Below are 27,616 nucleotides of genomic sequence, written 5' to 3' on the forward strand. Positions count from 1 at the left end.
GCTACATTTCTTGGTTAAAGTGATAAAATTTTTTGCAGAAAGTGTCACGTTACACCTGATCAGAAACTTGTTAAAATGCTGGAGTTTTTAAATTAAATTTCCCATTTTTAGTTTAGTTTTATTTCAGTTTATTTAAATATTTTTAGAAGAATGTTTGATAACAAATGTGTTGTTTGAAAGGACCCTTAACAATGAAAACTGGGTTTTAAAAAAGCCTTTTATAGAAATTCACTTCCTGAGAGTACAGCAGTATTTTTCATAGTGTGTGTAATTTGCCTTAAGGCATTCACTATGTAAACATCTGTGTTTGATTTGTCTGCATGTTTTGTGTGCCTCCTTCTCAAGTAGGCTCTGAGAGGCCAGTGACCTGATTTTAAATCACTCATACCACCAGTATTAATCCAAAGTAACTCCAGAGAAGTCAGTGGAACTACATCATTGTAAAACCAATGTGAGTGCAGAATTGGGCCACCCATTACCCAAAGAGTGCAGGTATTGAATAAAACTGAACTTCCTAAACTTATTTGTGTATCTTATTTGATTTTGTGGCAATTTGGCTAATTTAATCTGATCAATGATATTATACAATAGTTTTTTGTATGGACTCTTCAGTCAGTTTGATTTATCATTTTATGAATACCCATTTATAATTAAAAAAATGATTGAGGAGCAGAGATTCTAGTCTCCCTTTTGATCTCTGTGCTTAGCTTCCATTGATGACAGTGGAATTTATATACATGCACTGATGGGGAAATAAACTGGATTGTTTGATATGAGCATAGCTAGTTGATCAGGCAATTTATGGAGTAGTGTTTGATTTACAGAAGTAGTGGACTAACTGTGTTTAATCCCCCCAGAAGTCTACCCCCCCCCAAAAAAAAACAAAAACCACGTGATTATATAAATTTTCACTTTGCATTGAAATCAAGATTTGTTTTGGACTATGTCTGGAAAAAGCTGAGGGAATGCAAATTAATTTTCATAGTTTTGTTTTTCTAGCTCTTGTTAAATGGCTGTGAATTTGTTCTTCCTACATCTTGGTCATCATATAGCCAAGGCTCACAGGCTGCTAATGACTAACTAGGTTCTAGCTGTTACTTTTTAACTTCATTATACACTTGTATAACACTATTTAAGGTTGAGTTTCTAATATTCTGAAGAAATCATCAAAAATGGGAAAATGTTAGGAGCTAAATACACAGCAGTGTGAATAAATATTCAGTTTTATATCACTTGAAGCTGTAATTGAATTCAGCCTTGGACAGTTTGTGTATGTGAAGGACTACATTCTATAGAATGAGTCATTCTTGTTAGTGTATTCAGTAAATCGAAAAATAAATTTTGTAGAGGAAGAGTTGCTTGGAAGCCCAGTGTATTAGAATGTGTGGTGGATTTAGTGAGGCATGATAGATATGTGAAGCTTTTATAGATGTTTTCAAATCACTGTTAAATGGCAAAGGTCAGTCTGGTTCACGGATACTCTTCTCCCATAAATAAAAAGTGCTGGTTTTGTTATGAGCAAAATGATTTGTTACAAAAAAAATCTTACTTTTTTTTTTAATTTTAAGATCACATTTCTCAAAATCTGAGACTAAATCCTGTCACGACTCTGCTAGTCCCATATCTGACACTAAGAGCAGGTCTACACTATGGGGTTAAGTCGACCTAAGTTTGCAACTCCAGCTACATGGAAAACGTAGCTGGAGTCGATGTAGCTGCGGTCAAATTAATGTGGTGTCTACACTGTGCTGAGTCGAGGGGAGAAACTCTCTGAGAGAGAACTGATGTTCAGAATGACAGAGTGGTCTTTGCCAGGTGAGGGCACTCCAGATGTCAGGTGAAAATATGCATCATTTAAATATTCTTTAATTCAGGCCCAGTGAGGGCAGAGGTATTATAAAATGGTATAATACATATATTAATGAATTCACATATTGTATATAGTTCTTTTAAAAAATTCATTACTTTCCCATTGAAATGTACAAGCTAATGACCTATAAATCAGTATTTTTAAAACTAATTCCCCCCCCCCCCCCAAAAAAAAAAAAAAAAGCTTATATCCAGGCTGAGACCTGGAATGGCAAATGTTAGCCAAGAGCACATTTTTACAGCCATAGCTTCAAGACTTGAAAACAGGAGTTTATAGTAAAGCCAATAACAGATCTGTGTATTATTTCCTGGAGGATTCCAGAAAGCTTGCTAAAAGAAAACTTTTATCACCCATACTTAGAATTTTATTGGTTGCACTGTGGATTTAACAGGCTAGCTGAACAATTTGCCAAAGCAGTCTATTCTAACTGCATGTCAAAAAGAGTCTTGAGCTTGTTTTCACCCTAAGATGACCCAGGGAACCAATCAAATTGGATTTAGTTTAGAAGATCTCATGATAATGTGACTGAAGAAATGGACTAACCAATATAGCTCCAAATCCAGCAAACACTTACACATATGAGTAAAAATATTTCCATACATAATTTTTTGCAGGGCTGGAACCACACCTGTGTTTTGTATTTAATATTCGCTATTGCTGAATAATAGAGTTCATTGTCCATTTAGCTATTCGCAAAAACAGTATGTACAGTGGATTGTCAAAAATGTAATGCTGATAAACAAAATGACAGTTAATGACCAATAATTTTCATTTGTTTTATAAATTTTAAAAAAAATTCTAGATTTGATTTTTGCTTTAAAGGGCTGCTGTCAGTTTAAATTCAAGCCAAACTAGGTATTGTAAAAAAACAAATTTTATATAATAGAAGTGTTTTCATGACTCTCAAAAATTCCAGTGGAAAGGTTATTGAACTATTCCTTTTGCATTACTGCCATCCCCAAACCATTATGCTAATGGAAGGCCAATTAATATTCTCAGTATCTGGATGAGACAATACAAGTGAAAGGCTAGTTAATTTTCACTGTTCAAACTCAGAGAAATATTAAAGGTAATGATATTTGTAAAAACTTTAAGTTTTTTAAAAATCTTAGGGCTTTTTCTTATCTATTACAGAAATCTTTAAATTCTTTTAATTATTAAAGGGCAGATCTGAAGACATAGAAGTTAATATGCTCCCATTGATTTTAATGGACTCTGGGTCAGTGCCTTTAAGCTAAGACACCCTAGACAAAAATCTCTCAAGAATTATTGTAATTCAAAGCTAGACATTCCTCAACACTTAAATCACCATTCTAAAAGGTGTGTTATGCTTATTTCTGTCAATGATTCCAGCTGTGTTGAATGGAGAGTGAGTCTGGCCCCTGGCATTTACCTGTTCTCAAAATATATTCACTAGTGGTTTAGGCCTTCTGAAATTGATTTCTGGATTTTCTTCCCATGGTTTTACTGAAAATCTTGCAGGACTCATTTTCTCGGTGGCTGCTGCTTCAAATGCTTTTGTACTGAAACTTTGATTGGGGCAGAACTTACTTAGAACTTACAGGATGTGATGAGCTGTGGCTTAGGCTTAGGAGCACTGGCATAGAAACAGCCATTTAGGAGGTCTGTGTTGTTACAATATCTATTGTTGTATACCTATTCTATAAGAATACTGTGGAAGTATAACATTGTATAAGTATAACGTTGTTTAAGGGGACATGCTGGATACATTGTATATGAGAGGGCATGCCAAAACATGTTACAAAGTATCTGAGGGAGCACACGTAGGGACAGTTAGCTTTTGAATGGAGAAGCAATTAAGATAGAGCCAGCACGTCTAAGAAGCAGGCATCAGAATGGAAGGTGTGAAGGGCAATTAGTTAAGTTAACTGGAAGCTGTTAAAGGAGATTGTTAAGGGTGGCAGGTAATTGAAGATACGTGACTGGTCTCAGGGATCTCGAAGGGTGGTGACTAAAATCTTTTTCTTCTTTTGTCTGTAACTTCTCTGTAACTTGTTCTCCAAAAAACTGTATAAATTAAAAGACACAAGCCCCACTCGGGGGGCTCACTTCTAAATGTATTAGCAGAGCAGCTTTGCTAATAAAACAGAGTGGTCTGATAAATTGCGAGTCTGAATCAAACTTTGACAATACCTATTGTTGATAAGCATACAGTTGTTTTCCCCAGAATTTAGTAGTTTAGTTGTCTGGGTATAATGAACAGGTGCTGTTAGATAAGAATCTTTCGTTTGGCTGGTGTGTTCATGAATGCGTCTTTCACTCTTGGAGTTAGAGGTTCAACTTATGTCAAAATAAAAAAAATCGTCTTAGCTCTCTTGTTCCTTATCACAGAACAGCCATACAAAATTGTACATTTGGCAGATATATCATCTTAGTGTTAGAATAGCAAGGATATTGGGATGAAACACTGAAATACTTTGGTAGATTAGAAATCACAGGTAATTAAAACCTTGACTCTTAAAATTACAAAGGTGCTTAACATACCAAGGTAATAGATGCCTTAATAGCTAAGAGAAAATTGTTTCTGCCTTCTGATAGATTGTAGTGGGGAACAATAGATTTGGTCACCGTCCATTTAGCAGCACTGGATCATAACTTCAGGGTAATGCTGTTTAGATGAAAATCTACTGTTTATCAGTAGGCAGAGGACTATACCAAAGGCAATGAATTCATGGTAGTGTATGGGAAAGCCCATGAATATCTTCCATTCTAAGGTTAGGGGATTTCCAAAAGCTTGCACCTAGAACAATGGGATATCGGTTGGGCAGGATAACCTGTTTTTGATTTGTCAGTAATATAGGTGATAACTTTTGAAGCTTCTGCCTGAATTTATGCACAAATAGTGTAGGGCCTGGGCTGTGCTCTTCATTGTTGGCCTTGATGATCAATGAGGCAGGAAACTGGCAGCATTTTTTGGTTTATCTTCTTTTGGAGGATATAGAATGGCTTGATTTTTGTTTTTCTCTTGTAAAATGTCATGGGCACTTGCTGTAGGAGTTCTCTTGTTACTTTGAGTGATGGTACAGCAAAGTATCATAATCATAGTCCTTCATGGGAACCAGAAAAACTGCAGAAACTAGTCTTCACAGCATTTCAATCTCTCTATTCAGCCTAGCCTCTTTGATACAAAAGCTACTGAGGGTTTTGCCTTTAACAGGGATTTCAGCATTAAGTCTTCCCCTTCTTATAAGGAAATCCCTTCATAGTTAAAGGAAGAAACTCTTAAGGAAGAAACTCTTAAGATAGGCTTTTGAAGAAATGGGTCATTTAAAAAATATCTTGATATTACTCTTGCTTTTTTTACTGCTGCTTTTCTTGAGAAAATGTCACTTTCCTCCATTCCCTCCCACTTCTCAGAAAAAACTTTTTTTTGTTGTCTTCAATTTTTATGCTATCTTATATTTGGATGAGACCTTGAAACCTGAGGTTCAGTCTGCTCTGCACTGATACTAGTGATTTTATGACACTGTTAAGGTAGGGATTTTCTCTATTGCCTTAAATTTCCTCCCCTCTTCCCAAGGAAACTTATGCAAGAAGTGGCTGCCTGTCTGTACTACAGATTGAATCATGTTGTAATTGGATCCTCTGATATGGTTGTACTTGTACTGTATATGTGCCCTTAGCTTAATATGTAGGTTCAAGATGTTGTGGGGAGTTTCACCCCACACTGATATATCTCTCGGATAATTAAACAATATGCTTATTAGAGAACAAATGACTTATAATGAGTGTTCTAACTTATTAAGGGGACTTTTATCTAACATGTTCAGTTTTAAGCCAAGTAATGTTAGTTTTTGCTACTATTCAGTATCTCTGACTTTCAATACTGCTATCTTGTACAGAATGTAAATGTGCTATTCCTACTGCATTCCTTATCCAAATAATTTATTGCCCTTTAAAAATGGATGGCTTATACATGTATCTTTCCTTCTCACTTGTTAGACATCAGATGAAGTGATTAGGAAAGGTTTCAATACTGCTTAGCAATATCTAGTCATTAATGACTAGATGTGTTTGTTTTGGTTTTTTAGTATTAGGTATGGTTATATTATCAACAAAATGCTTGGATGTTATGTCAAGGGATTTATCTGTGGCTTACCAAAATTAGTTCAGATATTTTGAGTTTGATTCGGTTTTAATGAAACTTTAGAAAAGTGAGGTAATGTGAATTTGTATGCAGTAGTGCTGGTCAACTACAGTTTACTCCTGGGGGAATTCTGCGCCAAAAAATTAAGTTCTGTGCACAACATTTAAAAACTGCAAAATTCTGCTTATGCTATTTGTCAGAATAACACAATGTAATCATGCCAGTTCAATTATTTTGGTAATTTTATTTCAAAATACCTGTCAGTAGGTATGTCCTTAAGAGTACAAACAACAAAAGAGATTGAGGAAAAGCTCTTTGACAAATAAATTCCTTACTAGGCATATTAATAGAGAACTTTGAGTAATAATTCGTTTAAGCTACAATACAGAAGCATATTTCCCACACCCCTTAGAAGCAGTGCAAAGGCTTGGGGGAGTCGGGGGTAACGAAGCTGAGGGAGAGGGAAGTAATTGCTGGGAAGGAGCCTGGGAGTGAACCTGGCAGGCTGTTGGGTATGGGTGGGAGAAATATGGAGCCATGTTTTTTTGGCAAGGGAGGAGGGATTGTTAGGGAATTGGGGAGCCTCTCCCATGCAGACCCTGGCTGACTCCTAGCCTCTTCCGTTCAGTCAGGCACATCTCCCCCATCCCCATGTGGTCCTCCACCCTCTGTTCTGTGGCCCTGCACCCTCCTCTCCTGTCCCCATGCGTCTCTTCCCCCCTACTCAGCCACCCCCCATCCTCATGTGTCCCTGCACCCACTCTCCAGCCCTGGCTCAGTGCTGTCAACCCACTACTCCTGTGCCCCCACCCCAGTCTATGCCCCCTACCAGCCCTTCTGAGCCCCAGTCTGTGACCCACCAGCAGTCCTTTGTGGCCCGCTCTGTTCCCCCCTGCATATCCTGTGCCTCCTCACCTGGCCCCAGGGTCTGTGTGCTGTGAGGAACGCAGCCATTGCCCCCTCCCTAACCGTGGCTGGCTACTCCAGCCCGTGAGCAGGCTGCTCTCTGTTCTGGTGCCACAGCAGCCCTTGGTGGGCAAAAGGTGTGACTGCAGTGCCTCTTTGGCAGAATCTATTTTCTACAGGGGTGGGGGGAATCTGCAGGGACATGAATTCTGCACATGCGTGGTGGCACAGAATTCCCCCAGGAGTAACAGTTATTGTCTGAAAAAGAGGGTTGGTTTGTTTTGCGTTGTTTGCCCCTTGGGTCAGCCAACTTCATTACGTTAAAATGTACATCTAACCAATGAAAGCAAAAAAAAATTCGGAGAAAAAGAAATAACTGTTTTGTGTGTGAATTTGAGGTCAATGAAAGAAAGCAAATAAACTGGCTTGAGATAGGCATAGCACATGAAGTTGCTCTCTGGGCTTCCTATCACAGCTTGGCACTCAAATGTGTAAAAAATGTAAATGAGTGTCTAAATACACACAGAATATGTTTTGTTTCATATTCTCTGTGTGTATATAAAGTCTGCTGCAGTTTCCACGGTATGCATCCGATGAAGTGAGCTGTAGCTCACGAAAGCTCATGCTCAAATAAAATGGTTAGTCTCTAAGGTGCCACAAGTACTCCTTTTCTTTTTGCAAATACAGACTAACACGGCTGTTACTCTGAAATCTAAATACACACACTAACTTGAGAACTTAATTTAAATTCTTGCTTCTGCAAACACAGTAAAATCTTAATTTTTCTCACTGTCTCTGAGATCATCTTGTTCCCTTCCTCCCTATTTAAAGAATAAAAGAGTTCTGGTATTGTAATTGCTGTGATCTTTGGTAGAGAGAGAGAGGCATAAGATAGGCACCAGCCAACCCTTTTGGGATGAAAAGTGTGTGTGTGTGATCATATGCTCTTACACTGGAGAATGTGATTTTGGTCCAGTCATTGGAGAAGAATTTTCATGGTACTATGTCACTGAAGCAGATTTAGCAGGAGCAAACTGAACCAAACTGGTGTTTTGTGTAGCATGGATTTCCGTTAGCCCTCTGTGACACAGAGGCCCATTTGTGGTTTACTACTCTGTGTCAGCAACTCCAGTCAGGCCTGACATATTCACTGGACCTCATACATTTTTCATGATATTTATTTAAAAGGTGACACATAATATATAGTTTAAAATCTAATATCTCCCTGGTCATTAATATTCTTGCATTACAGGGTCTGTATTAAGAGTTATGGATAAGAGTTATTTATGTCACTGAAATGTTTGTAACAACTCTGTAGGTGAAATGATGGATACTCTCTGATTCTAAGTCCTGGAGGCTGTGAGCAGGCAAAGGAGACAAAACAGGTTTTTCCCTATATAAAAGGGAAAGAAAGTATTGTGGCAGACACCCTGTCCAGGAAAGAGGGCTCTGACCTGCTGTCTCAGGTCAGCCAGTGGCTAACCTTCCTGCAGCAAAAGAGAGTGGAGGTGTGACCCTAAGAGCATCTCAGTGCCAGAGGGCAAGGGGCTCACTGGTATCAAATAATGAGTTTCAGCTGGCCTGACCAGTTCAGTGTACCCCAACTCACTAGGGTTATAATCTGTATCTAAAAGGTGTCCTGTAACGTCACTGGAAAGCCATTAACTCACAAATCATTAATATTCTTGCTTGATATATGTACAGGGTATATATTGGGTTATGGATATATGCGGGAATTAGGACTAAAGTGTGTTTAAACTAAGCATGTTGGGGGAGTTGGTAGACAGGTCTGTCCTAGACAAAGGAATGTGTTTGCTTCTCTGACCAACCCCAGGGTTAGGGAGAGACAGTGAAGTTTTGTTTACAAAGCTATCAAACTATAAGTGGGGGAGGAGACAGCATGATGAAAGGATGAGAATGAAGCCTGGTCTGGGTTTTACTTTCTAAAGAATATATTGCAAGGTTTGCTGGTCTGTAAAGACGTGAGGTTGAATCTCAAGTGATAAGCAATTGAATCAACTGATTGTATACAAATATTACTATATTATAAAAGTATATTGAGGGAGCTTTTTTATGAAAGCTTATGACACACTGGTGATATCATCCTGAAATAAGAAAAGGAGTACTTGTGGCACCTTAGAGACTAACCAATTTATTTGAGCATGAGCTTTCGTGAGCTACAGCTCACTTCATCGGATGATGTATGTTTTAACACTCTATGAGGAATTATGAATACTCGCTGCTATTATGCTTTATAGCCTGTGACCTAACAAAGGGAGAAACAGGCTTTCCCCGAAGGCAAAAATGGTAGGTATCTACCTGACTCCAATAAAATTCAGGAAGGTGTGACCAAAAACAATGGAAGCCCCTTTTACATTCAAATCAGCAGGGGGATGAGAAGACCAGAGGAAGGAAAGAACAGCATGAGGTCATCCTCCCTCTTGAAACAAGATAATTCAACTTTGAAAGATATAAGCAAAGACAGAATTTTTGGTATCCACTAGTAGATGGACACAAAGGAACAGAGCTCTTGCAAGCAGACAAAGTGGGTCCTTCAACCAAGGGGGAGTTGAAGTCTCTGGAAAGTGAATATAGATGGAAAAACCTGCTTAGGCAAAGATCTTTCACCTAGGAAGACCAGGGAAACCAGCTGCTTGTTCTTTGTGGAAGATTCTGACTGAGAGAGAGTGAGCTATGGCTGGAAAGAAGAAAGACTGGTGAGATAGCTACCTTGAACAAAGACTACAAGTCTTAGTCACTAAAAAATGTGTTCTGTTTTTACTTGTAACTCTGTCTTCATTCCATATACTTGAACTCACTAAATCCCATGTATATTTTTTTAATAAAATTGTTTTATTTTTATTATAAACCAGCTCAGTTCTGTTTGAAGGGAAGGGTATATTTACCACGGTAAAGTTAAGCTGTAATGTGCTTTTGTCTTTTTAAAGGAGCAACAAACCTTATTATTTCTCTGAGTGATCCCGGTGAGGGCTGGACACTTCAGGGCACATGGTTTTGGGAAAATCTGGGAAAGCAGTGTGTTGGGGGTTACCTTGCTGGTTGTAAACAAGGCTGGTGGAAGCCAGAGTGAGGTTGTGGGGTTGTATATAGGTGGCGGGGGTCAGAGCTGCTGAACCAGGGCTGTCTACTACACAGAGGCTTCGGGTGTTACCTGTTTGTTGGTATGCTGGCTATGATAGTCTCAGGTGGGGAGTTACAGCAGCAAAGCATTTGAGGTACTCAGGACTACAGGTCAAGTGATGATCACTCATCCTGGATTGCACTCTGGATGCCATGACTGCTGCCTGTTCATTGGCATTTTAAACAGAGAGAACTCTGAATTCCAGCCTGATGATAGATGTGTGTGTCATGTGTCTTTCTATCTCTGTTTGTTTAAGATTGTAAGACGTTTAGATCAAGGACTCTTTGTACTATATGGTGCTGAGTGCATTCTTGGTTTTAAACAAATTATATACTTTTTTAAGATATAAGCTTTTGAATGTCTTATGTTTGTACAGCTCCTAGCATATTGTGGTATTAACAGAAATAAATACATGGAGACCGGTAGAGTCACATCTGCTTCCCTGTCTGCATGCCCTGCACATTTACCTATGGCACTAGAAGTGGTGCAGGAGTCACAATATTTCCTGCCTTTTCATATTTGATCTGTTGGAGAAACAGAAATTCGTCTACTTTTGTGGTGCTGGCACTAGTCATTAATACTGCAGTACTTTTACTACCTCAGCTGGCTGGCTAGATCCCTGCAATAGGCAAACTTTTTTTTTTAAATATATAGGCTTCTTTTATCTTTTTGTTTCTTAGAAAAGAAAATAGTTATCAAAATTGAAAATTCCTATTAAAAATCTTTCCATATCAGGTATTGAATTGACTGATTCTTTAACTAACAGAGTGACGCTAAATAGTCTGCACATCCACCCATCTTTATCCACGTTTTCTAAAATGCTGGGAGTGCTAGCCTCCAACCGAGAGCTTGTTTGGCCAAGACCAATATCTCTTAAATAGCCTTTCCTTCAGTCTGCCATAGCAGAGGGAACCTGGCAGTCAGTTACAAAGACCAATCAAAAACAAGGTAGTTTTTGTAAGTACCCTGATTTTTAAGGAGATTCTTGAAAGAGAAGAGGAAAGACAGTTTGTACATGAGGAATTAGTGACTTTTCTAATGCTTATGCAAAATTTTGTCAATTTTTTTTTTGAGCCAGAGGCTGTGGGTTGACTCATCATGTAGTTTCTGGTCTTTAGAGATATTATATCTTGATGTGAATTTTGCAACATAGGTACATCTCTACTTTTGGTATAAGGAAATGTCTAGGAAGGGACTTGTAAATTTGACTGCATGTCATCGGATATTAGCCCAGTATTTTAGAATTTGTGGCAAAGCAAATCATTTTACTAACTTAATGTAGATGTACTTTCAGGTGAACATTTCATTGATACTTATATTTGGGGAATATGATGAGGATTCTGCAGCTTTTTATGATAGCAAAAATTATTTTGGCACATACACAGGCTTTTTCTTTTGGATCCTCAGTGTTACATTTACAATAAATTATACAATAATATCTATCTTTTATTAGATAATTAAAAGGCCCTCTTTTCCCTAAAGATAAACTTGCAATGTTAATATGATGTATATGCATAAAGCAGTTAGAGCTGACCTAATTTTAAAATTATTGCTTTTATTGTAACCCTTGAGCAATTTTATACTCTCATGCTTATCAAGTTTGGAATTAATATGTTAAATATGAATATTAGCCTCTGGGTTTAGCAATTGTGACATGTACACAGAATTTTTTATTCACTAACTCCTGTGGCGGATGAGGTTTTGTGTTTGTGTTAAAAAAAATACAGTGTGTGAGAATAAAGAGTAAAAACAGAAAATAACTGGTGTGTGGAAAATAGTATGGTGCAGAATCAAATGCCAGTAAGTGGATTATTTGGTGAATTAGAACCTGGTAAGTCTTCAAAGTGAGACGGTCTCAGCCAGAGAGCCACAACAACAAATGATTATATTAGTCTGTTGGCTCATAATGTCTTGGCCTCTTTCCTGAGTTCACACAGCTTCCAGGATAGTTTGTCTGGCTTCTCCAAAGTGTCTTGTCTTTAGATGCTTTCATGTACCTGTACCTCTCTATGGCTTATAGGCAATCTTGCATCCAGATGCCTTGAACCGAAAAATAGCTTCCACTCCACTAGACCAAAGGCTCTCAAACTCGAGGGTGGGGAGAACATGGAATGTATTCTGGGGAGGCAAGAGAAGCTTTAGGGGAAAAAGACAACCTTACTGCGCACATTCAGAGCTGGGCAGCCAGAGAGCTGGCTGGGTACCCAGCTTTGACGGTAGAGCTGCCACCGTCAGAGCTGGGTACCCAGAGGTGGCATGCTATCGTATTGGTGTAAACTACTACAGACACAAAGAAAGGGGGCGTGTTCAAATATGTATGAGAACCACTGTCCTAGGCAGTAGTTTCCACTGTTAACCAGTTATGTCATAGCAAATCTAAATACTACGCTCCCACTGGAAGAAGATATTTGTCTCTTCCCAGCTGGCTACAGTAGTTCCATTGTAAGAATTAGAAAACCATTATAGATCAACAAAAGTGTCTTTCAGTAAGTAGTCTCATTGGAAGCCCAAGGAATCTGTCCCTCCCAAAAATTACAAATCAATGTTAGCAGTTAAGCGACCCGGAAAAATGTTAATTCAACCCGAATCTGAAGTTCAAACAGAAAACCTAATTAATGTCAGTTAATTAAATTCTTGGTGGGAATGGGAAAATAAGTAAACAAATGTGCAAATCTCATGCTAATCAGAAGCCAGCAAAAAGCAGTCTCTAACTTCACCTGTGTTACCAGTATTCTGAGCTTATTGAGGCTTCATTATGGGGGAAAGTGCACAGACATCACTCATAGCTGTGGTGAATAGCCTTCTGTCTATAAACATAGGAACTTCATCCATACTTATCTTGCTAAAATTCCTTTGATACTGTTAGTCACCAGACCAAGCTGAATGAATAAAGATCTCAAATAGGTTATTAAGAGAGCCTACAAGGAATAGATGATGTGATGGATCCAGGGCCGGCCCACAACATTTTGGCACCTGAGCTGGAGAGCTCAAATGACGCCCCCATGCCTCCTCGCTTGGGCCAAAACTTTGGAAGGTCTCAATTCTACCTTCTTCCTGTTCTACTCCTCTTGGTACTGCTCTGCTACCTACCCCAGTAAAGGAGAACTAACAACTTAAAATGCCCTGTTCAAAAATTTTAAGTAACACTCAACTTTCAAACCCCTGAACAGCAAATGTAACTCTTCTTGTCTGCATAGTAAACACTGACATTTGTATCTGTTTGAATAATCAAAGTGGTGCTTTCCGTGCCTTCTTGGTTGCAAAGATTTGAACTGCTTCCTGAAGGTCCACAGTCTGGGCAAGTTTATGCTTTGTTGAGATGGTTGCAAGGCCGACCAGCCTCTCCTGTGTCATTGTGGAGCACAGATGTTTTTATTAACTTCAGGTTGGAGAAGCTATGTTCTCCACTGGCAACTGTTACAGGAAGTGTTAGAAGTATGTGCAGAGCAACAAAAGCATTTAGAAAGAGGGTGGTCATCTTATTTGTGCACATATATTCCAGAACGGCCTTTGGAGTTGATCCTGCTGAAATGTATCTTGAAAGGGCTTTCAGTTAATCACTTAACTCACTCGCATCAATGTCACACATGTCGTCATGTGTCAACACTGTCTCTAGTGCCCTGCATTGCTGGTGTAGGTGGTCTTCAGGTATAGTGAGGAGTTTTGGAATATCATACAACATCCCTAATATACTTCTGTGTTCCTTGAGCTGCATGAAACGATTAACTATTGCACAATCTATCACCCGATTAAAGAATTCAACTTTGAATTATTGTTTGGGGTCTCTTATGGGATTATCCTGTGCCTCGTAATCAAAATGTCGTCTTCTGTGACTCTTGTATTCCTGAATGGGGGGGAAAAATAGTTTCAGTGTGAAGTTCCTCTGCCAACTTTTGTGCACTCTTCAGAACATTTTGAAATCCCTCATCTGACCGATAAGACTGTAGGTATGACTATACTTTGTCCAGTTGTTCCATTGCTCCAGATATATCAAGGTCAGGACCTTGGAGTCTCTTGCTTACAACATTTATTTCAAACAGTATGTCATGTCACAACACTAAGCCACACAGAAATTTGAAGTTATGTATGTTTCTGGTGATTCCATTTCCCTCTGCCACTGTTCTCCCATGAACAGTTCCTGTCATAGCATTATCCTCCATAATGGCAACTATGGCATCATCTGTCTTCCCAGTTTGGTGTGTGTTAGGCTTTATCACCTCCACTTGTCTTTCCCATCATGTGGCACTCAGTGGTTTCAGTGTCAGAGAGGATGTTGCTTCAAAATTTGCCATTGATGAGCTGATGCAGAGAAAAATAAATAGATGCTTTGAATTACATCAAAAAATTCAGCAACCTCACTCGAAGCTGATGCTACATCACTGACCACCAAGTTCACTGAATGAGAACTGCATGGGACAAAAAAACCTCGAGGGTTTAACTCGGATCCGTGTCTGCACTCCTTTGTTCTTTCCTCTTGTGTTGGCACCATTATCGTAGCCCTGATGTCTCATGTCAGCTACCGCAATTCCCATATCTTCCAGCTTTTTAAGAAGCACATTTGTCATACCAGCTCCTGTAGTATCATCAGTGTCAATAAATTCTAGAAAATGGTCTCTGACAGTCACCATTGCAGGGACATTTTCACTAGGTTCGGTGGTTTTTACAAAATGCACCATTAAAGTTATTTTTTCCATATGGCTGATGTCAGGTGTGCAGTCCAGAATAACAAAGTAATATCTTGCTGACTTCAGATCTGCCACAATCTTCTGTTTGACTTTTGTTGCCAGTAACTGTATAATCTCATTTTGAATTTTTTCCAAGGTAGTGGTGTGTGTACATTTCTTAGGTGGTGGCTCTTCTTAGATGCTCCTGGAGTACAGTATCAAACTCGGCCATCAGCGCCACAGTTTTAAGGAAGTTTCCATTGTTTGGCACATACAACTGATCTGAAGTGCCATGCAGTGCTAGGTTTTGGGTAGCAAGCATTCTCACAATGGCAATGAGCCTTTTCAGAACATTTTGCCAGTAAAGAGAGACTGATGCAATCTTCTCTTGTAGCTGATCGTCTATGGTGGCCTTTAACCTTAGTCTCATCTCAAGCTCTTTCCATCTGTGGAATGTTCCATCTGGGAATTGGTCCTGCTTTGAGCAGGGGGTTGGACTAGATGACCTTCTGGGGTCCCTTCCAACCCTGATATTCTATGATTCTATGATTCTATGTTCTCTGGTGATTTGCTGCCTTCTCATGGCCTGCCAGATTTTTCCAGTCCTTTGTTCCTGTAGAACCCAATGTGGCTGGAACATTAGACTGGAAGAGTTTGCAACAAAAACAGTGTGCAGCATTCTGGGTTTTTGAGTACATAAGCCCTGGCCTCTCCACTTTGTCACCATTGGGGATTTCACAACAGTAATGTGTTGGATGGAAACTTCTATTTTCATTGTCTTTGGGGAACGTGAAGTTTTTCACTTGCTGTGGCCCAGGCAGTATAGGAGAGTCCCTTAGGCTGCTGCTCAAGTGGGTCCACAGTCCTGGATCATCTAGACTTAAGGAACTAAACTCAGTAACAGCTGTTTCTTACGTCTCCACCACACTCTTCTCTGATCTACACTTTTCTTCAGGAATGTGCCTGGTTACATCCATTTGAGATGGAGATATGGATGCTGCAGTAGGTGCCAGATCACCTGCACTCTGACTAACTGGAAGATCAGGCATCTCCTTACCACTCTCATCCTCACTGGGGCCGGAAGGCTAACTGTGAACTTTTGTGTCTATGTATCTCAGGAGAGCTCCTTCCTACTTAGATAGAATAGCTTCCTTTGCTTTTTCTTTTTCTGAATGCTGCCCCAGAGGGGCGTTTTCTTCTTTCACTCATGACTGCTGTTCTGTGCCAGCTGTAGTGGCTCTCAACACTCAGTTGAAGGGGACAAATAAGCAGGCTGGTAGCAGGGCCTGAGTGAGGGAAGGTATCAGCGTCTTAAGGGCTTAACTGGCTCCTACTACTTCAGTTGACTGCCTGTTCTTCTCAAGTGGGTTCAGGGAAACAGCAGGAAACAGGAAGCTCCCTGAGAAACTGGTGTTAATCAGTCCAGGCTTCTGGGGGTTCTAGAGAGGTACATAAGAGGCTCCTCCTCTCTCTCCCTGCAGCTCCTGCTGCTTTGTTATTCCCTCTCACCTTTTCTCCTGCCTGCCTGTTATCTCTCTTGTGCCCTCGTTCCTCCAGCACAGCACTCCACCATCTCTGTGCATCTAGAGCAGAGATTTACCAGCAGAAGACACAATTTTCTATACTCTGGGTCCTAGTGGCGCCCTCCACAGTCTGGCACCTGAGGCCTCATGGTAAGGCCAGCCCTGAATGGATTGAGCAAGGAAAGCTACTTCTTGGAGGTCAGAAAGTATAGGGAAAAAGTGAGCAGAGTTGGACTTCACAAAGGAAATTAAAATCAGTAGTAAAAGGATCTATAGCCATATAAATAAAAACAAAGATGAAGTGGGCCCACTAAGCATAGAGGGGAGGTGGATATTAAACATAATCTAGGTGTGGTCCAACATCTAAATGAATACTTAGCCTCAGTTTTTAATAAGGGTGATAAGGAGCATAGGGGCAGTGGCAGGGTGGCTAATGGGAACAAGAATATGGAATAGAAATTACCACGTTTGAGGTGGAAATCAAACTCAAGCATTTTAATGGGACTAAATTGGGGGGCCTAGATAATTTCATTCCAAGAATACTAAAGGAACTGGCACATGAAATTGCAGACCCAATAGCAAGGTTTTTTAACAAATCTGTAATCTCAAGGCTATGGTTGCCAACTTTCTAATTGCACAAAACCAAACAACCCTGTCCCGTCCCCTTCCCCGCTCGCTCCATCCCCCCCTGCATCCATCGCTTGCTCTTCCCCACCCTCGCTCACTTTCACTAGGTTGGAGCAGGTGGTTGAGGGGTGTGTGTGTGTGGGGGAGGGGGGTGAGGACTCTGGCTGGGGGTGCGGGCTCTAGGGTGGGGCCAGAAATGAGGGATTCAGGGTGTGGGAGAAGGCTCTGGGTTGGGGGGCGGTGAGGGCTCCTGCAGGCTCTGTGATGGGGCTGGGGATGAGGATTTGTGGGGACAAGAGGGGGTTCTGGGCTGGGGCTGAGGGGTTGGTGTGTGTGTGGGCTCTGGGGTGGGGCTGGGAATGAGGGGTTTGAGGTGAAGGAGGGGGCTCCTACAGTCACCTTGCAAATAAGCCTCTGGGCTGGGGTGCGGGAGGGAGTTCGGACTTCTGGCGGCGCTTACTGTGGCTCCCAGGAAGTGGCTGCCAGGTCCTTGCAGCCCCCAGGCACATGGGTCACCAAGGAGGCTTTGTGCACTGCTCCCACACCCACAGGCACTGCTCCAGCAGCTCCCATTGGTCGTGGTTCCTGGCCAGTGGGAGCTGTGGAGCCAGCCCTTGGAGTGGGGGCAGTGTGTGGAGCGTCTCTGGCCGCCCATGAGTTTAGGAGCTGTAGGGACCTGGCGGCTGCTTCTGGGAGCAGCACGGAGCTAGGGCAGGCAGGGAGCCTGCCTTAGCCCTGGGCCCTGGCTGTGCTGCCAACTGGACTTTTAACGGCCCAGTTGGCAGTGCAGACCGGAGCCGCCAGGGTCCCTTTTTGTCCGGGTGTTCTTGTCGAAAACTGGACGCCTGGCAACCCTACTCGGGGTGTGTGTGTGTGTGAGAGAGAGAGAGCGAGAGAGACCCTATGATGGGAGAACTGCTAATATAGCACCTATTTTTAAGAAAGTGAGGAGGGGCAAGTGATCCAGGAAACTACAGGCCTATTATTAGTTTGACTTCAGTTTTACGCAAGGTCTTGGAATAAATTTTGAAAGAGAAAGTAAAGGACATATTGGTGAGTGGTAATTGGCATAAAATACAATGTGGTTTTACACAAGGTAGATCATGCCAGACCAACCTGATCTCCTCCTTTGGGAGGATAACTGATTTTTTTTTTTAGACAAAGGAAATGCAGTAGATCCAATCTACCTGGATTTCAGTAAGGCATTTGATACAGTTACACATGGGAAATGTATTAGATAAATTGGAGACAATGGGGATTAACATGAGAATTGAAAGGTTGATAAGGAACTGGTTAAAGGGGAAACTACAATGGGTCACACTGAAAAATGAACTCTCAGGCTGGAGGGAGGTTACTAGTGGAGTTCCCCAGGGATCAGTCTTGGGACCCATCTTATTTAAAAAAAAATTAATGACCCTGGTACAAAAAGTGGAAGTGTGCTAATACAATTTGTGGATGACACAAAGTTGGGAGGTACTGCCAGTACAGAGGACGACCAGAATATTGTACAAGAAGATCTGGACAACCTTGAAATCTGGAGTAATAGAAATGGAATGAAGTGTAATAGTGTAAAGTGCATGGTAACACATTTAGGGACTAACAATAAGAGATTGGGCTGGGGGTTGGGGCACAGGAGGAGGCTCGGGACAGAGGTTTGGGGTATGGGAGGGGTTTCAGGATGCCGGATCTGGGGGGTGCTCACCTTGGTTGTCTCCCTGCAGGCGCCGACCTGTCCCTGCTGCTCCTACGTGGAGGCACGGCAAACGGCTCTGCGTTCTGCCCCCACCACGCCCTGAGCACTGGCTCCATGGCTCCTATTGGCTGGGAGCCACAGTCAATGGGAGCTGCAGTGGCGGCACCTGCCACACTTCCACCTAAGAGCAGTAGGGACAGGTTGCTGCTGGCAGGGAGCTGCCCAAGGTGAGCGGCTCCGAGATCCCGAGCCCCCTTCCGTGCCCCAGCCCCACATTCCCTCTTATGCTCCAAACCCCTTGTGGCCGTTCCTCTGCCTAGGAGCAGCAGGGACATGTCGCTGCTTCCAGGGAGCCACTTAGAGCCAGGAAGGGAACCTGCCAGCCCCACGCCAACCGGAGTATAAATCAGACTTTCTGTTTTGTATGAACGCATAACTTTCTATGTTATCTGGTTGGTACAGGGCTGGATAACACAGCTTTTACTGTACTAATTTATCTAAGCTCCATTGCTTCTTTCATACCCAGTATAGACAAAGGTTCTCCACTCTATGGACTAATAGTCTGTAAAACTTCTCTAAAACAAAGCTGTATTTGCACTAAAGGTGAGGGAGATGGGAACTGAAATCCTTTCATTACCTTTTGTGTACATTCTTAGATAAAAAATGGTTAACTCAGTGCTTAATAGATATTATGCAGTAATGTCTACATCAGTGGTTCTCAAACTTTTGTACTGGTGACCCCTTTGACATAGCAAGCCTCTGAGTGCGACCCCCCCCCCATACATTAAAAACATGTTTTTATATATTTAACACCATTATAAATGCTGGAGGCAAAGCGGGGTTTGGGGTGGAGACTGACAGCTCACAACCCCCCATGTAATAATATCGTGACCCCCTGAGGGGTCCTGACCCACAGGTTGAGAACCCCTGGTCTACATGTATTTACTCAAATTACCTGCCTCTCAATAGCTTCTTGCCATACTTATTTCTTTTAAGCTGTAGCTGTGTCTTCCTCTCTATCTCCAGCTGCAAGGTTATTTTCTATATATTTTAGGGACCTGGTGCTCAGATATTATAGTGGTGGATGGCAGTATAAAACCCAAAGACAGGCAGTGTAAAATGAATGTAAGAAAAATATTAGATAGGTCAGTGAAATTTTCTGTGTTGATAGGAAAATTTCTCAGTTCCATGAAAATGATACTAATCTTCTTTGTAAAGTGCTTCGAGATCTGCTATGTAAGAACTAGGCATTATTATTATTTTCGGGTATCCACTCTGAAATCTTATAATAGTTTTGGTAAGGCTGTCCTACAGTCACCCTGCAAATAAGCCTCTGCTTACCAGCACCTGAGCAAACACTTGTTAGTCATCAAGAGTGGAATCTGTATGGACAATCACTTGAGGTAAGAATGCTTACTTACCTAACAGTTTCAGAGTAACAGCCGTGTTTGTCTGTATTCGCAAAAAGAAAAGGAGTACTTGTGGCACATTAGAGACTAACCAATTGATTTGAGCATAAGCTTTCGTGAGCTACAGTTGCATCCGATGAAGTGAGCTGTAGCTCACGAAAACTTATGCTCAAATAAATTGGTTAGTCTCTAAGGTGCCACAAGTACTCCTTTTCTTTTTACCTAACAGTGAATGTGGTACTTCGAGATGTGTTGTCCACACAGATTCCATGACTTGCCCTCCTTTCCTGCTGATCAGAGTCTTGCTTCTTTGGGATTCTTATTGACAAAGGAACTGTGTTTGGGTTGCAGCCACCTCACTCTTTTTGCCTTTGGCTTTGGGGAACACCAAGGTACTCTGGAGCTGGCAGGGCTCCCATGGAACACAGCTACACCTGATGCTGTTCAAAAGAATCTGATCTCATGTGCATGCACCCCTGGAGTGGAATCTGTAACTTCAAAAAGGGAACTAATAAAAAATGGGGAAGCTAGTTAAATGAAAGGATGAAAACCTGTAAAGTGCATAGAGACTATTTAAAAACACAATAGTCTCAAACTAAATGTGTATACCCTAAGTAAAAAACAGTGAGGACCAAAAGGGAAAAAAAAAATGCCACCATGGCTAAACAGCAGAGTAAAAGAGATGGTTAACAGCAAAAAGGCATCCTTTAAAAATTGTTTTTGGATGAAAGTCTAAGGAACTGTCCCAGATTAAGGTTTCAGTAGAGGAGGTTTTGGAACAAATTGATCAACAATACTAAGTCACCAGGACTAGATGGTATTCACTCAAGAGTTCTGAAGGAACTCAACTATGAAATTGTAGAGCTACTAACTGTGGTATGTAACCTATCACTTACATCCAGCCATCTAGTATGGAGGCTGATTTAACATCGATTTTTTTAAAAAAGGTTTCAGAGGTGTTCCTGGCAAATGCAGGCCAGTTAGTCTAACTTCAGGCAAATCGGTTGAAACTACATTAAAGAACAGAATTATCGGACAAATAGATGTACCCGATATATTGGGGAAGAGTAAACGCAGCTTTTGTAAGGGGAATTTGTGGCTCGTCAATCTATTAAAATTCTTTGGGGGTGTCAGCAAGCATGTGGACAAGAGTGATCTAGTTGATGTAAGGTACTTGGACTTTCAGAAAGCCTTTGATAAGGTCTCACACCAAAAGGTCTTAAGCAAACTAAACAATCTTGGGACATGAGGGAAGGTCCTCTCATGATCAGTAAGCTGTTTAAAAAAAAGGGGTGGGGGGCAACAGAGGATAGGAATTAATGGTCAGTTTTCAGAATGGAGAGAGGTAAATAGTGGTGTTCCCCCCGGGGTCTGTACTGGAACCAGTTCTCTTCAAAGTGTTCATAAATGATCTGAAAAACGGGGTGAATTGTGAGATGGCAAAATTTGTAGATGATACAAAATTACTTATGATAATTAAGTCCAAAGATGACTGTGAGGAGTTACAAAGGGATCTCACTGAACTGGGTGAATGAGCAGCAAAATGGCAGGTGAAATTCAATGTTAATAAGTGCAAAGTGCACGCTAGAAAAAATAATCTCAACTACACATACAAAATGAGGGGGTCTAAATTAGCTGTAACAATCATGAAAGAGATCTTGGAGTCTGATAGTTCTTTAGCATTTGCTCAGAGTGAAGTGGCAGTCAACAAAGCTAACAAAGTTAGAAACCATTAGGAAAGGGATAGATAATAAAACAGAAAATATCACAATGCCATTATATAAACCCATGGTATGCCCATTCCTTGAATACTGCATGCAGTTCTGATCTCCCCACCTGGAAAAAGTACAGAAAAGGGCATATAAGGAGAGAGTAAAAAAACTAGGACTGTTCAGATTAGAAAAGAGGTGACTAGGGTTGGATATGATACAGGTACATAAAATCATGAATGATTTCAAGAATGAATAGGGAAGTGTTTTTTACCCCTTCACATAACACAAAATGGTCATCTGATAAAATTAATAGGTAGCAGGTTTAAAACAGACATAAGAAGTACTTCTTCACACAACACACAATCAACCTGTGAACTCATTGCCAAGGGATATTGTTAAGGCCAAAAGTATAATTGGGTTCAAAAAAAGAATTACATAAGTTCATGGAGGATAGGTCCATCAAGAGCTATTTACCAAAATAGTCAATGACTCAGCCCCATGCTCTGGGAGTCCCTAGACCAGTGGTTCTCGATCAGGGGAATGCAGAGGTCTTCCAGGAGTTACATCAACTCATCTAGATATTTGCCTAGTTTTACAACAGGCTACATAAAAAGCACTAGCCAAGTCAGTACAAACTAAAATTTTATACAATTACTTTTTTATATTGCTCTGTATATTATACACTGAAATGTAAGTACAGTATTTATATTCCAATTGATTTTTTCATAATTATATGGTAAAAATAAGAAAGTAAGCAATTTTTCAGTAATATTGTGACACTTGTATTTTTATATCTGATTTTGTAAGCAAGTATTTTTTAAGTGAGGTGAAACTTATGGATACACATGACAAATCAGACTCTGAAAGGGGTACACTAGTCTGGAAAGGTTGAGAGCCGCTGTCCTAGACCTCCAACTTCCAGAAGCTAGGACTGGATGACAGGATGGATCATGCAGAATTGCCCTCTTCTGTCCATTCCCTCTGGCACAGAATACTGTTGAAATACAGGACACTGGGCTAGATGGACCATTGGTCTGACTCAGTATGGCCATTTGTGTGTTCTTATATAATGTTATGTTCAGTTGTTATGTATGCTGTCATCTGAAGAAATATAACCAGCTGAAAAGGTGGTTGTCCAAATATATAGAGCACTTAGGTGTCATTTTATAAAGAAGTGATTATAATAGAAATTTTTGTTGTTAAATATCTGCTTATATTTTTGAGGTGTGTATGCTTAGAATGAATTGTTGTCCTGCTTCACTTGCTGTACTTGACCGTTTCCTAAATCTTCTTTAACTGGCAGTTTTAATAATTCTCTTTGCTTCCTAATGAATGGAATGATTGTGGTTAGATTCAGATTGTCCTGTGCAGTAGTTTTCCATGAATACTGAACCATTCTTTGTAGAGGTGAACACATTTTTTTTGTTCAGTGATGAGGTGGTACAACATACATCCATAGAACGTAGTATGGAATGTTTGTTGTATCCTCTAAAAGGATAGTTTTTATTGACATGGGGAAAAGTCAAGTTTCATTTTTTTCTCATTTTACTGCTATTAGGTTGAACTAGTATTAATGTCAAATGTAACTTAAAGTTTGCACTAGCTTTTAAGTTTTGTTTTTGTTAATCTTACTGAATCCATATGTAAATGTAAACAGTTCAGGTTTGCAATACTACTTAGTTTAGAATGTATGAATGTAGCTTCTTTTAAAATGTGCAGTAGCAGTTCCCCTTAGTGAGTGGTAGAGCTACTGAAGTGCTTGCTGCCCTAGAAAAATATTTGACAGATTGTGGCAATGTTGCAAGAGAAATAAAGACTGCATGATACAGGAAGCTTTCTTTTTAAAAGAGAGAACTGGATTAAGATTGATGGGAAATACTGTTCGGTGTGATTTGTTTGGCAGAGCCTATTTGATATAAATTTTGAACATATTCATGGCTATTAATATACTATTAGTGGCGAAATTTAGCTTTGATATTTGTCAGCTGTGTCTTGCATTTCTGATGCCTTGAAATTCTAAGTCAAGCCCTCCGCAGTAGTCTGTATAAGCTTCCTCTTCCCCTCTTTCCTTCCTTTTATGTGTTTCATGGCTTTCATCAGTTTGGTTTATTAATTTGTTGGGATGAAAACAGATTTCGAATATAAAGTAAAAAATGTTTTTCAACTTCGGACTTCAAAAGAACTTCTTTTTATGAAAAGATGTCACAAAATTCCTTTAGCAAGCAAAGGATTTCAATTCCCTCTTGTTTTCTTAATGATATCTTTTTCGGAATTAAAAAAATCAGATGAGTTTATTTCCAATGCGTACCTTTTTGTTTGAGACAAATCTGTTGAAAAGTATTCCGGTTAGGTTTGTTCTTAAGTTCTGGATTTCAGCACAGGAGCCTGCACCTGTTCAGTACATCATTTAATCTAGGATTCTGTCTGCGTGAGCCCAGATTAGTAATAGCTGTATGGAAGTTGTCTGTCTAGTTGTCTGCACTGTCTAGAATATAGCATGATGGTGAAGTTGGAAGAGACAATTACATTAAGTTACAGTCATCTTAGACCAACACTCCAAATACTTGGTGAAAGTATGGTGAAATAGGGGTAGGACACATCTGTTGAAAAGGTTTCAGAGTAGCAGCCGTGTTAGTCTGTATCCATAAAAAGAAAAGGAGTACTTGTGGCACCTAGGAGACTAACAAATTTGTTAGAGCATAAGCTTTCGTGAGCTACAGCTCACTTCATCGGATGCACTGTTGAATAAATACAGCAGCGTGTGTATACGGCAACTATCTATATCTTCTTAAGATGACTAATTCCAGTAAATCAGTTTTAATAAACACAAACTAGAATGGTCTCCCTTCCAATCCATCTCTCTCTAATCCCTTTTCATGGCTTTTAGGAAATGGCTGGGTTTTCCATCTTTTTAAAGTCTCCATGACAGCAGTAAATTCTTTTTATATTATTCCTTCCCCTACAGCAACCTGCTTTACACAGTGCTTAAATTGTAAGGAAAGAGGTGCCAAGGCTTAAGCAGAGCGCCCTGCATGGAGGACGCCATTATGCATACCCCCCGCTAACGTGACCTCACACTCATAATGCATGTAAGATGCCATAACAGAAATAGTATGAAAAGAGATGCTGGGGCTGAGCCACTGCAAGCCCCAGGAAAAATTAAGCTGTGGCTTTACAGCTCCCTCTGGTGATGCACGTTTTGGAGCTGCAGACTCATCTCTCCTCAGTGTCTGGACTCAGAGGAAGGAAGTTGCTCTAAGAAGCTTTCCCGAGGCTTTGACTTTTCACTCTATTGCTTTGCATCTGTGCAGATTGGGTATAAAACACTACTATTCTAACTTTTTGGCTGTAAATGACTTAATGGTTGCAAGGCAGTGGAGAATCAGGCCCAATATTTGATATAATTAGTTCTATGGGAAGACAGTAGGATACCAGAACAATTCAATAATACACTGGCCTAAACATCTAATTTGGTGTCTGCTTATTGTCCACTATATATATATTTCAACATATAACTAATATGTTGAATTATTCTGTTACCCTATTGTCTTGTCACAGTTCTCTTTCTCCACCCTACATGATTAACTTTTTAAGTTGAAAGCTTATTGTATCAAACTGTTTCGGTACCTCAACCGCTCAGGCTTTATTTCCATAATTTTTAACGCTGCTGCTTTTTTTTCCTCATTTCCCACATATCTTCTCTGTTTCTTTCATGTGTGGCATTTTTTGGCCACTTACACAGAACTTCTAAATAATCTGTTTTCTGCTTTTCTGAGCTTAGAAAGTGCTGCCATTTTACGACAAAGTAATTATATAGGTCATCTACTCCTGCAAAATTTTGTGCATCTGGGTTCATTTTGTAGTATTGGAGCTGAACTATAACACTGAGGTCTGCACAGTGAATACCTCTAAAAGGCAGTTTTGACTTGTATGGCTACATTTATGTTGTGGTAGTTCATAGCCAGCTCATCACAACAGATCTGGATAATTTTATGATAGAGGAACAGTCTTGTTTTACACATTCATCATAGCCTGATATCTATTAGAATCTGATTAGTTTAATTGCAGATCCATGTACTTTAAGTCTTTATTCTTTAATATTTTTACTTTAACAGAACAAAAACAAAATGAATAAAAATGGTTTATTTAAAAAAGAAAAGAAAGCTTTGTTTAGCTGCTTTACAAAACCAGTGGTTCAGTAAAATATCTCCTCTTGCAGACAGAATAACATGTTGGGAGTTGTTTTAATAAAGGCTGTATAACAACATTGCCCAGGAATTGAATCATATTTTTATGGAAACGTCTCAGCATTCAGTTTTGGAGAGGGACTCAGTGTTACATGAGGTATCTGATGTTTTTATTCTTATTACCAGTTATTTATAGCACACATCACCATAGTAAATGAACCTTCGACAGTGCTGTTGTCATAAAGTCAGCCGCTGGGGCTATGTAAACCTGCCATTTGTCTGCAGTTTCTAGTGGTAGCACACTCCCCACACAGCTGTGTGTTTGTTTGTGAACTAAGAGCTTTTTGTCACTGACTTTTATAGTTATAGTTATGTAGAATGGCCAAATTCATGGTCCATTCTGGTAAATTTCATGGTCATAGGATTTTTAATATTTGAAATTTCATAGTTTCAGATATTTAAATCTGAAATGTCATGGTGTTGTAACTGTGTGAGGTCCCGACCCAAAAGAGTTGTGGGTGTGTGTCACAAGGCTATTGTAGGAGGGTCACAGTATTGCCACCGTCACTTCTGTGCTGCTGCTGGTGGGTGGCGCTGCCTTCAGAACTGGGTGGCTGGAGAGCAGTGTCTGCTGGCTGGGAGCCCAGCTCGGAAGGCAGTGCTACGAAGTAGCAGCACAGAAGTGAGGGTGGCATGGTATGATATTGCCAGTCTTACTTCTGTGCTGCTGGCGGAGGTGGGTCTGACCCAGTCCATGCAGGAGAAGAGGAAGTCCTGTCCCTCTGCAGCCCAGCTGGGATTAGCAGCTGGAGCCTAGTGCACTGTAAGAGCCCCCAGCTGGGTTGCCCCCTACCCTGGCCTTCCCCAGCGCTTGGTGGTTAAAGGGACCTTGGGCTGCCTGTGTGTGTGTTGGGTGACCACAGCACACCCTTGACCATGGCACCCTGAGCGGTCGCTCTCATCACCCACTTGTAAGGCCAGCCCTGCCCATATCATGTCACCCTCACTTCTGTGCTGCTGCAGGCAGCGGCACTGCCTTCAGAGTTGGGTGGTTGGCCAGCAGCTATCGATCTCTGGCCTCCCAGTTCTGGAGGCAGTGCCCAAGTAAGGGCGGCAATACTGGGACCCCACTACAATCGCCAGATTTCATGGGGGAGGCCAGATTTCACGGTCCTCGATATGTTTTTCAGGTCCATAAATTTTGGTAGGGCCCGATTTATAGTGCATATTTATTTCCTAGCTAGCACATTTTAAAATCCCTCATGGATAGGGGGCAAACTGTAGCTCTGAAATTAAATGAAATGTTTGTAGTTTTCACATGTGTTAGCAGGCCATGTACCTGGTTTTTGAAATTTTTGTTCTGCTTGTGTAAATAAAATGATAGCAAATAACTTTGACGAAAAATTAATTTATTAGATCATCACTGAATTTGTAGCCTTTCAACATCCCATAATTATTGAAATGTTTAGAGTGTTCAACCTTATCGTATCTTTTCCAGGAGCCAGGTATATTTAATATGTGTTTATGAAGTTGAGGGAAGCACTCTTACTGCTTTATAGTTACCTTCTTCAGAGACAAACCTTGGCTATATCATTGAAAAGGATTTCAGGTCAAAGGGAAGACAGCTAAGCTGGGATTTTAGTGTACTGAAGAGAATGTATTCAGTGGTAAGGTTCAAAGAGAACACTCTTTTCAAAGTGAAATATTGTAATCCCTCCCCCCCCAGCCTCCCAAATTATGTGGTTGTTTTAGTTTCTGCTAGTGAAGATTGTTGA

The 27,616-nt window shown here is 40.5% G+C and overlaps 1 protein-coding gene across 8 annotated transcripts in view; it reads left to right on the forward strand.

The window, feature by feature from the left end:
* USP6NL (USP6 N-terminal like) overlaps positions 1-27,616 on the forward strand; it is a 216,290-nt gene that overhangs the window by 38,458 nt on the left and 150,216 nt on the right. The gene's annotated exons all lie outside the window — the stretch shown is intronic.

The sequence above is a fragment of the Lepidochelys kempii genome, chromosome 1, assembly GCF_965140265.1.
Source record: "Lepidochelys kempii isolate rLepKem1 chromosome 1, rLepKem1.hap2, whole genome shotgun sequence".
NCBI classification, from domain to species: domain Eukaryota; kingdom Metazoa; phylum Chordata; order Testudines; family Cheloniidae; genus Lepidochelys; species Lepidochelys kempii.